Genomic DNA, 12,665 nt, shown 5'->3' with positions numbered 1-12,665 from the left:
TAACAGAAAATATTTCACTCTTTGCCTGCTTTAACATTTTCTAATTCTAATGTTGATATTCTATTTAAATTATTCCTATTGGAATGCTTATTTATATACACCAAAACTGCAATCCTTCTGGCTGTGAAATATACAAAAGAAACTTTAAAGATAATTAACATAGCAGCAGAAGAACATGGAATAGAGGAACATAGGTTTATAAAATATACTGCGTAAAAGAGCTTACTCCTTTTATAAGAAATGAGAGAGCTGGCCAGGCGCGGTGGCTCATGCCTGTAATTCCAACACTTTGGGAGACCGAAGCGGGAGGATCACGAGGTCAGGAGATTGAGACCATCCTGGCTAACACAGTGAAACCCTGTCTCTACTAAAAATACAAAAAAATTAGCCAGGCGTGGTGGTGGGTGCCTGTAGTCCCAGCTACTCAGGAGACTGAGGCAGGAGAATGGCGTGAACCCGGGAGGCATAGCTGGCAGTGAGCCAAGTTTGCACCACAGCACTCCAGCCTGGGCAACAGAGCAAGACTCTGTCTCAAAAAAAAAAAAAAAAAAAAAAAAAAGGAAGAAAGAAAGAAAGAAAAAAGAGAGAAAGCTTTGTAGAGGATGATCACATAGCCTTGAAGAATGCATTAGTAATAACAGATAACAAAGATGAAAAGATACTTCGGGAAATAACAGCAAGTGCAACATCATGGAGATGAGAGAGAAAATGATATCAGGACAAAAAGCAGTTTGGTAAGTATAGCATAAAGTCAAGAAGGCAAATGACGGGAAATGTTTGCAAGGTCAAACAAGGGAAATATTGAAGGAACATGTCTACAATGCTATCGAGCTTAGATATAGACTTCAAGTGAGGGAAAAAATAGTGGAAACAGTGTGAAGGATAAATTAAAAGTAGGATTTGCAATCTGGGATAAAGTTAACCACCTGAAAGACTTGCTATTTGTAATGAGGATAGAGAATAGAGACTACCTGAAAAGACTAATCTTGTTAGAATATAATTGTAACGTTGATTTGTTAGGTTGGCAGCATAAAGAATAACATACAGGATGATTGTCAAGTTTTTATCTTGGATGAGTGGTCGTTACACTTACTGATTTAACAAATACTGATGGAAATACAGGTTTTTCATGTGGGTTAGTGTTAAGTTCTATTTGAGCTATACCAAGAATGAGATTTTGGGAGAACTTTCAAGTGAAAATGTCGAGTTCTGCAGGTTTTATAAGTCTGAGCTGGTCATAATAATTCTGGAGTTGTCAGTGTGTAAGTTAAAATGATGCACGTGGAAACAATAGTCTAGGAAAACCATGTGCAACAGGAAGGTTAAAAACAGAATTTTGAAGACCACAATAGGGAATAGAAATTATTGGTATCATAGTGATTTTAATTGCAGAAAAGCCACATTTCAAGAGAGACTATTCTGTTTTTCTTTTCTTTTATTTTAAAGCCTGTTTTAAAATGCCATTGTATAAACGAATAAGTGCCCTTCCAGAAGAATTAGGTAAACCAAATTTGCAAAGTTTTCTGAAATCTTCAGTCAGTTCAAATGTATGGAAATGGAGGATATCCAAATATTGAATGCAAATATCAAACTCACATCTATCAAAAAGAAGACAAAATTTTCTACTCTTACCTTTCAGCAATATGCCTGCTTGTCAGAATTCAGGACTAATCCTATTTTCTTTGCAAAGGTGCATTATCTGTATTCACATTAAGTATCTAATTTATCTAATTCTTTTTAATAAAACATAAACTAAGATTTTGTTTTCCTCATCAATCTTCCCTTTATATTTTATGTTTGTGTGTCACCAAAAATGCTACTAATAGATGTGAATGAGGAACATTTTTTCTATTTTATTCTTGACTATATTTTCTAGAAGTCTATTTTATCAATTCGTGACTTAATAAATAAAATTGTAGGTGTAGTAATGTCATTCTTTTCTAGCCCATTGTTTAAAATTTTATTTTATGTGTATAGTTCCCTTTCTAAATCCTATCTTGAATATTTAACCTTCTTTGTCAACACTAATAATAAAACTTTTGAAATGATTTAGCCATTGTCCATATGTTTTAATCTATATTATTTAGTTTTTTCCCCAAAAATGTATTATTTACTGTTTTACTATAGTATTAAAAATAGTCTGCTTTGAATAATGCCAATAATTTGCAATGCTGAATGAGAAGTTTATTATGAAAGATACTTATAGTTACTAACTTAAAAAAATTTTTATTTTTTAAATTGTTGAGAATGTCATTCTGGCTTTAAATATAAAGGGAAATTATATAGATAACCCATTGAAATTATAAATGGAGATGTAAAAATGTGAGCGAAGTATAAAGATTTCTATGTGAGTTGTTTCTATTATGTTGATAAGATTGACAAAATCTTCTGTGTTTTATAGTTTATGTATTCTTGTATAGGGTGAACTAATGATAATTTGCTAAAATGTACCAATAAAATTACAAATCTGTTTGTTCTGAAATAGCTAACAATTGTTTTTAATTGCATATATATGTTAATTTGGTACATAAAGTTCAAACTAATCTTGTATTCACAATTGATTAGTTTTTTCTTGCTATTATCTTTGTCTAATATTAATATTGCTATCTTTTTCTTAATTGGTTGCAGGTTTCCACAATATGTATCTAGATGTAAATTAGTCGATCTCATTTTATTTTTGTCTAACTCTGCAGAAACAGATATTCACACAATTTTTATTTTGATATAATCTCAAAAATCAGCTTTCTATAAACAGAATTCATATAACAAAAATGTTACTGCTATCTACTTTTGGTCTCCATTTTGTGAAATTTTCTGTTGTAACATTAGTTCTGAGGTGATTTGGAATATATGTATTCAGTTTTTAAACCAACAAGACTTTAGTTAAAAATGTATTCTACAAGTTATTTGTAGAAATATATTTATCTAATTATAAATACCAAAATAATAAAATTTGACTTTTCTTTGAAAATTATCTTTTTATTTTATTTTTAAATTATTATATCTTCATTTTATTTTCCAATTTAAAAATAATAATTAAATCTCTAGCAATTATTTAGTATATCAGAAATCATCCTTATAGTAAGTGTATTTATTTACCTGTTTTTACCATATTTTGTTGGCTTAGCTGTTCACTATCCCCTTTTAAAGTGACTTTTCAAATCTTAAAAATTTACATTAATTTGTCAAATATTTTGTCGCATTTGAGTGAGTTTAAAAATATATGAGTAATATATTTTCTCAAAATTTGAAAATTTGAGAATTACTTTGGTTATCTTAAAAAGTATGCTAAAACTGGCTACATTCTTAAATGATAATCTTGATATTGTTCTAGGATTGTCTGCCTTTTTTTCTCTCTGTGTTCTTTTTGCTGTTGTTTTATGGTTGATTTCATATTTTCTCTTCCTTTTTGCTCTGCTAAGTTTACTTATTTTTATCTAGACAATTGTCATTAATATTTCTGTAATATGAATTGAAGGCAAAGATATTTGTTCAGCTCAGAACATTTCTTATACACATTTTATTTTGTAGCTGTGCCACGGTTTTTTTCTGGTTGCAGGAATAAATAACTTCCATATGCTGATTCTCTGTAATCTTTCCTCCACACATTTTTTGGGCTTCTCATCATATTCCATACTTTATACAATTTTGCCTATTTTTGTTTGTCATCTATATCACTAGGTTTATGTGCTGTGATGCCAATTCTTCCCCACTGGAGTTTTGCTTTTTGTTGCTAAGAAAAACAATCTTTTTTTAAAAAAATAACAAATACAGAAAATATAATTACATCAAATATATAATTTAAGGAATTTTCACATTAAACACAATGCACTTACCAGCAGATTTTAATTTTGCTATTTCCTTTTAAATTTCTTGCAGTGCTTTTTTGAATACCAGTCAGCAACTAATGTACTTTTTTTCTGTGCGTTTTCTTATCTTCTCCCCCACCCACACCAATATACACTGGGGATTATATCTCTTAGTGCTAATTGTTTATGGTTCATGTTATGTCCTATGAGGTATATGAATATTTTCTGAGTGGATTGTCAAGGAAAGAAATTCGTGGCCTGGATCACATGTTTTCATATCATCCTGAATTTTCATAATTTGTAATACTCATCACATTTGTATTTAATCTTTAATGTTTTTGCAAACAGATGCTCAGCTTCATAAAGATAAATAGGAACAGTTTATAATTTACTACTGTGTTTCCAGTGTCTTTCACAGCACTTTAAATGTAGTAGGTACTCAACGAGTATTTGCTGAATGTAAGAACAATTAAATAATTGTGGGAGAAAGTGAATCAATAGGAAAGTTAAAGGAGTACTTCCCTGAAGACAGTAAGTGTCAATCATTTTTCTGGACGTTTCAGTCCCTAAATTACCCCCTTAGGACATAATAGTGTGTGAATAGAGTACTACTTACTTACATTCTGGCTAAGCATACCTATCCATTTCAAAATGTAGAACAAATTGTATTTCTAGACAAGCTCCACTGTTACGGCACAAATAAAAAGAATTTTGCCAAATCCTAGCATACATTTAACTACTATCATTTTAGTATGCTGTCTTTTTTTACTTTACTCAAGTGTTTCCATAAGATTTGGCAAACAGCAAAAAGGCTTTAAGAATTTACAGCCTGCAATCATATTAATAAAGAAGAATCGCTTGCATTTCACAGGGAAAAGACATTTTATGAAAGTTGTTTTGTTTGCATGAAGTAGCCATTTAATGAGAAGAGTTTTCTTTGAATTTTGTAGAGTTTCTCTTTTCTCTACTAAGATATTTTCCCTAAGCCTTAAACCATAAAAAAATATATTTCAGTCAAGTGTAGAGCAATAAAAAAAGATGGATTTTTCTCATTCTTTCCAATGATATCTGAAGTTAAAAGACACAAAGAGACATGTGTGAAACACTTGGCTCAGTTACTGGTTACAGCAGTGAATCAGCAGCTCAGAAATGATATGAGAATTTAAGGCTCATTGTTAGTGCAATTCAGATAGTTTCCCTCCACGTTGATTGCAGAAACATTTTTGGGATCAACCTATCCCCTACTGACATATAACTTAACTTCCAATTTAGTTTTTATTTTTTCTAACTGAATGGATGTATGCACAGATCTTACACTTCAATTTTTAGCTGAACATAGCTATAACTTTTGCTTTTAAATTATAACTACATTAACTGGGTTTAGATATTTTCTCTATGATCTATCATTACAAGGAAATGCAAAAGTACTAAAATCTTTTTAAAGTGATATATAAGCTTTATGAGTGGATTTAATTTTAAATATTTTCAAATCTCTTAACTATATGATGTGCACATTTTGCATCCCCAACATTTGGTTATTTCTTTATTATTATAATACTTTAAGTTCTGGGATACATGTGAAGAACATGCAGGTTTGTTACATAGATATACACGTGCCATGGTGGTTTGCTGCACACATCAACCTATCATTTACATTAGGTATTTCTCCTAATGCTATCCCTCCTTAGCCCCCCAGTCTCTGGCAGGCCCCAGTGTGTGATGTTCCTCTCACAGTGTCCATGTGTTCTTTGTTCAACTCCCACTTATGAGTAAGAACATACAGTGTTTGGCTTTCTGCTCTTGTATTAGTTTGCTGAGAATGATGGCTTCCCACTTCATCCATGTCCCTGCAGTGGACATTAACTCATCCTTTTTATGGCTGCATAGTATTCCATGGTGTATGTGTGCCACATTTTCTTTATCTAGTCTATCATTGATGGGCATTTGGGTTGGTTCCAAGTCTTTGCTATTGTGAACAGTGCTGCAGTAAACGTGTGTGTGTGTGTCTTTAGAGTAGAATGATTTATAATCCTTTGGGTATGTATCGAGTAATGGCATTGCTGAGTCAAATGGTATTTCGATTCCTAGATCCTTGAGGAATTGCCACACTATTTTCCACAATGGTTGAACTAATTTACACTCTCACCAACAGTGTAAAAGCATTCCTGTTTTTCCACATCCTCTCCAACATCTGTTGTTTTCTGACTTTTTAATGATCACCATTCTAACTGGCATGAAATGGTATCTCATTGTGGTTTTGATTTGCATTTTTCTAATGGCCAGTGATGATGAGCTTTTTTTCTTATGTTTGTTGGCCACACAAATGTCTTCTTTTGAGAAGCGTCTGTTCATATCCTTCACTCACTTTATGATGAGGTTGTTTGTCTTGTCTTGTAAATTTGTTTAAGTTCTTTATAGATTCTGTATATTAGCCCTTTGTCAGATGGCTAGATTGCAAAACTTTTCTCCCATTCTGCAGGTTGCTTGTTCACTCTGATGATAAGTTTCTTTTGCTGTTCAGGGGCTCTTTAGTTTAATAAGATCCCATTTGTCAACTTTGGCTTTTGTTATCATGCTTTTGGTATTTTAGTCATGAAGACTTTGCCCATGCCTATGTCCTGAATGGTATTATCTAGGTTTTCTTGTAGAGTTTTAATGGTTTTAGGTCTTATATTTAAGTCTTTAATCCATCTTGACTTAATTTTTGTATAAGGTGTAAGGAAGGGATCCAGTTTCAGTTTACTGCATATGACTAGCCGGTTTTCCCAACACCATTTAGTAAATAGGGAGTCCTTTCCCTATTGCTTGTTTTTGTCAGGTTTGTCCAAGACAAGATGGTTGCAGATGTGTGGCATTATTTCTGAGGCGTCTGTTTGGCATTATTTCTGAGGCGTCTGTTCTGTTCCATTGGTCTGTGTATCTGTTTTGGTACCAATACCATGCTGTTTCAGTTATTGTAGCCCTGTAGTAGAGTTTGAAGTCAGGTAGCATGATGCCTCCAGCTTTGTTCTTTTTGCTTAGGACTATCTTGGCTCTATGGACTCTTCTCTTTTCTGATTCCATGTGAAATTTAAAGTTTTTTTTCTAATTCTGTGAAGAAAGTCAGTGGTAGCTTGATGGGGATAGCATTGAATATATACATTACTTTGGGCAGTATGGCCATTTTCATGACATTGATTCTTCCTATCCATGAGCATGGAATGTTTATCCATTTGTTTGTGTCCTCTCTTATTTCCTCTCTTATTCCTTGTGATTTGTAGTTCTCCTTGAGTAGTTCCTTCACATCCCTTGTAAGTTGTATTCCTAGGTATTTTATTCTCTTTGTAGCAATTGTGAATGAGTTCCCTCATGGTTTGTCTCTCTGTTTGTCTATTATTGGTGTATAGGAATGTTTGTGATTTTTGCACAATAATTTTGAATCCTGAGACTGCTGAAGTTGCTTATGAAGATTTGGGACTGAGATGATGAGGTTTTCTAAATATACAATCATGTCATCTGCAAACAGAGACAATTTGACTTCCTCTTTTCCTATTTGAATACCTTTTATTTCTTTCTCTTGACTGGTTGTCCTGGCCAGAACTTCCAATACTATCTTGAATATGAGTGGCGAGAGGAGTATCCTTGTCTTGTGCCAGTTTTGAAAGGGAATGCTTCCAGCTTTTGCCCATTCAGTATGATACTGGCTGTGGGTTTGTCATAAATAGCTGTTATTATTTTGAGATATGTTCCATCAATGCCTAGTTTATTGAGAGCTTTTAGAAAGACGGGATGTTGAATTTTATCGAAGGTCTTTTCTGCATCTATTGAGACAATCATGTGGTTTTTGTCATTGGTTCTGTTTATGTGATGGATTATGTTTATTGATTTGCATATGTTGAACTAGCCTTGCATCCCAGGGATAAAGCCTACTTGATCGTGGTGGATAAGCTTTTTGATGTGCTGCCGGATTCGGTTTGCCAGTATTTTGAGTATTTTTGCATCAGTGTTCATCAGGGATATTTGCCTGAAATTTTTGTTTTTTGCTGTGTCTTTGCCAGGTTTTCATATCAAGATAATGCTGGCTTCTAAATGCCCACAGGAGAAAGTGGGAAAGATCTACAATCGACACCCTAACATCACAATTAAAAGAACTAGAGAAGCAAGAGCAAACACATTCAAAAGCTGGCAGAAGACAATAAATAACTAAGATTGGAGCTGAACTGAAGGAGATAGAGACGAAAAACCCTTAACACATCAATGAATTCAGGAGCTGTTTTTTTTTTTTTTTTTTTTTTTTTAAAGGTTAACAAACTAGATAGACCACTGGCCAGACTAATGAAGAAGAAAGGAGAGAAGAATCAAATAGACACAATAAAAATTGATAAAGGGCATATCACCACTGATTCTACAGAAATACACACTACCATCAGAGAATACTGTAAACACCTCTATGCAAATAAACTAGAAAATCTATAAGAAATGGATACATTCCTGAACACATAAAACCTTCCAAGACTAAATCAGGAAGAAGTCAAATCCCTGAATAAACCAATAACAAGTTCTGAAATTGAGGCAATAATTTATAGCCTACCAACCAAAAAAGCTCAGGACCAGATAGATTCACAGTTGATTTCTACCAGAGGTACAAATTCTATTTCAAACAATAGAAAAAGAGGTGATCCTCCCTAACTCATTTTATTAGGCCAGCATTATCCTGATATCAAAACCTGGCAGAGACACATTTGGTTCTTTTAAGCAGTAAATTAGCCTCAGTTTTAGTATGGTGCCTCTCTCAGAATCAAAAGACTGGACCATTATAAAAATCACACCCTCATTTAACTTACTATTTTTAAGATTAATCACATTTACGTGTATTTTATTTGACTATTTCTAAAGGAGACTGTGTTTTATTCACTGCTGTACTGCAAATGTTTTCTTTCCCATCCCATGGATATTTCTGGAAATCTCCTGTATTTACTTACTTAATTTGCTTTGTTTTATAGTTTACAAAAGTGCCATCGTAATATGGTATGAAGTTTATATTCTTCAATAAAACTTAAATCACTAGTTATTTTCTAATACTGTAATTGTCAATGATAATGTCTGCTATGTAAACCTGGCAATTTTCACTTAATTGCTTCCATGTTTATAAAAGACATAAAATAGGATTAATATCTGGTCTACTGTGGAACAGGCCTTAGAAATTACTTAAATAACTTTCTGTTGATACCTTGGGCCATAATCACTAATAATCACTAATGGCTTATATAACTTGCAAATGATTCAAATCATTTTATTCCACAAATATTTAGCAAAATAGTAGCAAAAATATGACTCGGCTTAAAACTATCACTTATTTATTGAGGGCATTGCATAAGTAAAGCTAATTATGATTGTTAGTTTTAGATAAATGCATTAGTAGGCTTCCCTTTGGCTCTTAAGATGAATGTTTCTCAAATCAACTTGCCATAGAAAACTTTAAATGATCCTATTTTAAAAAATCAAAATACAAAATACACTTGAATCAGCTGCAAAGGTCATTTCTATTTTCTGTTGATTTGTCTTATTTATACTGAAAGATGGAATGGCATGATGCAACAGGGGCACCAATCTTCAATGGGATAAAACTTAACTCAAAAACACTCACTTAATTTTAGAGGCATTTGTGAAAATACTCTAACAGTGAACTTTTGAAATTTGAAGGAATGATTCCAATTAAATCAGTGACTTTGCCACATATCAGAAACACCTAAAGTTTCACTTTTTGCGTTGATAGGACCGCATCTAGATACTCAGCTATAAGGTGTCACAGCATTAATGCTAAAAGCTGATCTGAAGCAGGGAGATTAGGGGCTGCCAAAGTGGTGTAAATCAGTTAAGAGTGTTGCCTGCAGGTCATATTTGTTTCTCTTAATTTTATATTACTTTTCTGTACAGTCAAAGGACAAGTAATTTTTGTTGATGTGAAAATACATTTTTATTCCTAATAGCTCCACTTATATTTAATAGCCTTAAAAATTTTCAAAATCACTGCCTTACTTGGTTCCTACCAAAGAAAATGTAATTTAATAAACTAACTTTTGTTATATTTAAAGCATATAATGATGATTGTTCTAAGGGGAGTTGCATTTTAAATGTTGATACTAAGGCCAAGATAATTATTTGCCTTAAATAATAACTAGAATGGAAGAATTATAGGTATATTTAAAACAGAAAAGGTGTTTACTAATTGTGATTTTAAACATTTAAAAATTAGAAAAAGCATTTGGAAGAAAATTAAATATTCCTATAATTTCACTAACCAGAGATATACCCTGGTGTTATTTTGGAATATTTTCTTCTATTTATATGTTGATGATTCTTGAGCATGCATAATTTTACTTTCTGTTATTTTATTAAGAAAAAAGTAAAAATTAATATATAAATGTTTTCCTTCTGTTAAAGGCTCCTGTCTAAGTCTCCCTAAGCACTGATAGACTACCACTAAATACTCATCCACCAGAAGGAATAGAAATTTTGAGGCAATTAAACCTTTAAGATTCAAATTTCTGCCCAAGATATAAGACAGTCTATTCATCTCTCTTTTCCCTCAATATCTTCATCTGAACTTTTCTTTGCTTCCCTTTCCATAACCTTAACCTTCAGTGCTCTTGAACCTTCAGAATAATTCCTTTGCATTGTGTTCTCTGTAACAACAGCAACAAAAACAGCAGCTCTGGTATCTTTCAGTTCTGAACAACAGGTCATAAACGGTAGGTGTTTCTTGCCTAGAGCAATGCAACCTTGAAGGATTCGGAAGTGCAAGTTGTATATTCTCTGGGTTGGGAATTGAGATGAAGAGTTTGCTAAATCTCAGATGCCACTTTTACTATCTTATGTTCCAGTGTGGCTCAGGCTTTCTGGATATTTATGGATTGGTGCCACTAAATATCCAGGTCTCCATTCTTACTGGGCCCTAAATTCTACTCAGTAACCCATCTTCATTTTCCTGCACATTCTTCTGTCAGAAAGAAAATATTTCATTATTTTTCTACTTTCCTCAAACCTTAGATTTCATTTTCTCTCCTCTAGTGCTCATAAGATACCTCACTTCCAACCTTAGACAGTACCAAATAGAAATAACTTTTATGTTTTGACTTGAGACGTAGGAACTTAACAAAAACAAAGTCCGTCTCCCTTCTCTCTTTTTCTAACCAAAGTGGAAAATGTTGGCTCTGTTTGCATTCAGATTTCCTTCACTTCCACTATTGTATACACTATTGATTATTGTATATGCTACTGATTATTATCCATTTCTTCCTTTCTATTGGCATGTTCTCATGACCTTCAAATACCTTCAAGTTATTTTTCAATTGAAAAAATATTGCTTTATTATGATGTTTCCGTTGCCATGTTCCCTGTTCTCTGTTAAAACAAGCTCCACTATCCCCATATCATTATTTCCTACTAATTTCCTCCTAATGCTTTGACTTGAAACACTCTGACTTTTGTGCGTACTACTCCACTGAAACATCCATAAGTTATCCAGTAACTTTCCTGTTGAGGATTTTCATCATTTATTCTTAGCTTACTTGACTTCTCCATATTTTTGGCACTTTTTTTTCTTGAGTCCATCTGCTTGTCCACTTTCCCTCTGCAAACTCCTGATAGTTTTTCTGTCCCTGTAGTCACTACTTCTCAGATATTCTGTATGGATATCTTCTTATTTAACATATTTTCCAAGAACACACTTTCCACTATTTTTTTCCTCAATACTCTTTGTTCCTGGATGATATGCTAAGACTAACCAATGTCTGCTAACATGCCAGATCTCCTCCTAGAGATCATACTCTTCCATGAGAATGGCCAGGAGCCGAAGTCTACAACAGGAGCTAGATGTTGCAGAGGCTCCTCAAACTCAGCTTCTTTACAATTGGATTCCCTGTCATTACATAAAACCTATTTTTCTTTCTATGCTGCCTACTTCATCTTGAAAATTATTCTTGACTCCAGCACAACGAGTCAAGAAATCTTGTAGATTCTAATTCTAACAGGGCATGGCTGCATTCACTTGTCTCCACCTCTATAGCTACTAATATGGTTCAAGTATACATTTTTTTCTTTCCTATACCAACAATCTGCTAACTGATAACTTTTGCCATCCGTCTTGCTTCCTTCCAAGCCATCGACCACACTCTAATAAACCTGATATTTCAAAAACACAAATCTACTTGCCTGAGTAGCAAACTTAAATCGTTTCAAAAAATTTTAATCGCTCATTGAATGAATTCCTTAACATGCATGATCAGGCTTTGTCTTACCTCTCCAACTTCATTTCTCACAAGCTCTTTCTGCACGCGTGCACACACACACACACACACACACACACACACACACACCCCACCATAGATTTCCTTCAAATATTACTGGATTCCAATTTCCACTTAATCCTTGTTTAACTGGTGTCATTATTCTATTTACCCGTAGGATTTTACATAATCTGTTCTCTCATATCAATATTATTCTCTACTTTAACCCTTCCCTTTCTAATTGTTGGTCATCATTCTTAGCTCTATCAGTCAGAACTAAGATATGTTGCAATAAATCTTAAACACTTATAGCAGCAACAATTTATTTAGGTGATTTATATACAAACTTTTTAAGACATCACTGTCACTCACTTTCAATGACTCAAACAAGACATACAGCTATTTCTAAACTCAAGGGAGAGTAAAGATGGGAGTGAGGAAGTACAACACTACCAAATACAAAGAAGGAAGATAATTAGATTATTTGTGAAAGGTATCCAGAAAGAAAACTTATGAGCAGCCCTAAGGACATGCATATAGTTTCAACTTCAACAGCATTTCATCAGAAAGTTGCCAACATAACCCCCAA

At 33.2% G+C, this 12,665-nt stretch overlaps 1 long non-coding RNA gene across 1 annotated transcript; it reads left to right on the top strand.

Moving 5' to 3' along the window:
- The first annotated feature begins 616 nt into the window (after positions 1-616).
- LOC140709056 (uncharacterized) lies at positions 617-9,727 on the top strand. Its single transcript, XR_012089385.1, has 3 exons — positions 617-734; positions 1,640-1,690; positions 7,847-9,727. It is a non-coding gene; the product is annotated as an uncharacterized lncRNA (long non-coding RNA).
- The last annotated feature ends 2,938 nt before the right edge of the window (positions 9,728-12,665 follow it).

Source organism: Chlorocebus sabaeus, chromosome 18, assembly GCF_047675955.1.
Source record: "Chlorocebus sabaeus isolate Y175 chromosome 18, mChlSab1.0.hap1, whole genome shotgun sequence".
Lineage (NCBI taxonomy): Eukaryota > Metazoa > Chordata > Mammalia > Primates > Cercopithecidae > Chlorocebus > Chlorocebus sabaeus.
The sequence above is the reverse complement of the archived record's forward strand: the minus strand, read 5'-3'. Positions and strand labels throughout refer to the sequence as shown.